Source organism: Papaver somniferum, unplaced genomic scaffold (assembly GCF_003573695.1).
Source record: "Papaver somniferum cultivar HN1 unplaced genomic scaffold, ASM357369v1 unplaced-scaffold_119, whole genome shotgun sequence".
In the NCBI taxonomy this organism is placed as follows: Eukaryota; Viridiplantae; Streptophyta; class Magnoliopsida; order Ranunculales; family Papaveraceae; genus Papaver; species Papaver somniferum.
Window position 1 is genome coordinate 4,101,980 of NW_020620936.1, and position 2,106 is coordinate 4,104,085.

The 2,106-nt window shown below is 37.2% G+C and overlaps 1 pseudogene; it reads right to left on the reverse strand.

The window, feature by feature from the left end:
- Positions 1-497: 497 nt before the first annotated feature.
- LOC113330817 overlaps positions 498-2,106 on the reverse strand; it is a 5,841-nt pseudogene continuing 4,232 nt past the window's right edge.

Here is a 2,106-nt window from a genome sequence, read left to right on the forward strand (position 1 = left end):
CCAACAATTTATTTTTTCATAGAGCTAACCCTGGTTCAAATAAAGTACGAGACTTAAGACTAAAAGGAGAGGTTGATCCGGGCCGTAAGGCCCCGGTGATACCTAGTTCTCTATATAAAAAGAGCATTAAATATTCCATAAACAATAAACAGACCCGTGCATCGCACGGGTGAGAAACTAGTACTTCTAAATTTCTAATTATGAGCCTACCATTGCCATTGTAAATTTATGAGCCCGTCATAATTATGATCTTACAGAATCTATTATGTATTTCGTGTTCTTGGTTTACTGTTAAGTACAACGGTTATCTCAGCTGTCAGGGACAGCTCTGCAATACGCCTAAAATACGCTCATACAAAAATCTTAATTAGATACACATTGCCACTTCCATGACATGGACCATGAAAATTTCATTGATGATGATAAATAACATTTGCTGATGGTCGCCCTGGTAGGATGTTGATGACCAAAATCATCAAAAGATTTTGCATAAGATAGAAGTTATAAACTGTTTTTATTCAATTGAAATGAGCCCTATTCTTGTCCAGGCAACCAAAACATTACGGGGTTAAACATCATCAAAACATTTTCCAAGCAAATTTTCTAGAAATATTTGCATAGGAAACCCCTTTTAAAATAACATGATTAATATCTTGGGAAAACCTTATTTTGAACCAATACCAAAGGAGAGTTTTGGCCGTGATTTGTTCTTACCCAACAGCTTCATCTGCTTTGACCGCTCCTCCTCTTCGAGTTTCTTTCTCAACATAGCTTCTTCTTTTTGTCTTTGGATTAGCTCCAGTTCCCGGTACCTTTCCTCCTCTTTCCGTTGCTGCTCCAAAGCCTCTCTTCTCTGAGACTCTTCCACTCTCCTTTTCTTCTCCTCGATCATCTTATCCAGTTATTCTCTCTCTCTCCTAGCTTGCTCCTGTTACAAAGAATATGCCGTTAAAATTTTGTTAAGCTAGTAATACAAACAAAATTTTCTTTAGAAAATCACTAGGACATTCCATTTCAGTTGCAAGTCTTTGAGCAAACTTACACAGACAAACATAGGAATCATATTAGTTGAATAGATAAAAGAAAAGAAGACAATAGAGTGGAGGTGGTTATCCAATTGTGATCATATAGTTGCTACAAACTTTTGGCATATACATCACAATTGCAAAAGCTGGTTTCATCCAGTTCATAATAAGTTTACCAATGACTCTATTTTCCTTCGAAGTCACTGTACTGCACATTGAAGAGAAACTAGAAAGACTAGTATAGGAACTCTTTGTGTTTTTGTTCTCTTTTGGTGATACAAGATGGGTTACTAAGAAATCAGTGCTGCGCAAGAAGTTACCTCTTTTTGCCTGGCTCCTATTAAAGCAGCTTCCTTTTCTTTTTCAAGTTGAACAGCCACCTCCTCAATCAGTTTCTTCCGCCCTTCATCTATTCTCCTCTGTATTTCCAGCTTTATCTTTTCGGAGTTCAAGCTCTCCTCAACATGTTTCCTGATTGCTTCTTCTACTCTCCTTACAGTTTCTTCTTCCAGCAACTTCAATTCTGCCTCACGTTGACGTCTGATATCACAATGGAAAACTTAGCTAGGTAAATTGTCATGGTGTTTATAAGAACAGTACCTTCTTCCCAGGTGACACCTGGAAGGCAGGCAGAGGTAGAACTGAATAGGCGAGTGGCATGGCGAAGGTTAATCCTTGCAGGTTATTTGTTAAAGAACAGCGACAAACCTTATCCCATTCTCCATCAAAATACAAGTTTATGCTTTTAGGCATACCTCTCTAACAGAATCGTGATCGAAACAAATGAGTATTCAAACGAACAGTAGATAAACGAGGCACCAATTTGATCATTAAATATAACAAGTTGAACTACAGCAGTAGCATCCTTCAGAAAAGCCCGTGGAGAAGAATGTCACAGTAACCTGTTGCAGGTTTAAACTAAATCACGAAAACACTTCAATTCTCGCATAACGCAGAGTTGGAAAATTCCTCAAGTTATTCAAATACACAGTAAGAAAGCTGGAGGAACTGAATTTCGAGAACACAACTGTAGCAAATTATAAAAGAAACCAAAAAAAAAAAAAAAAAAAAAAAAAAAAAA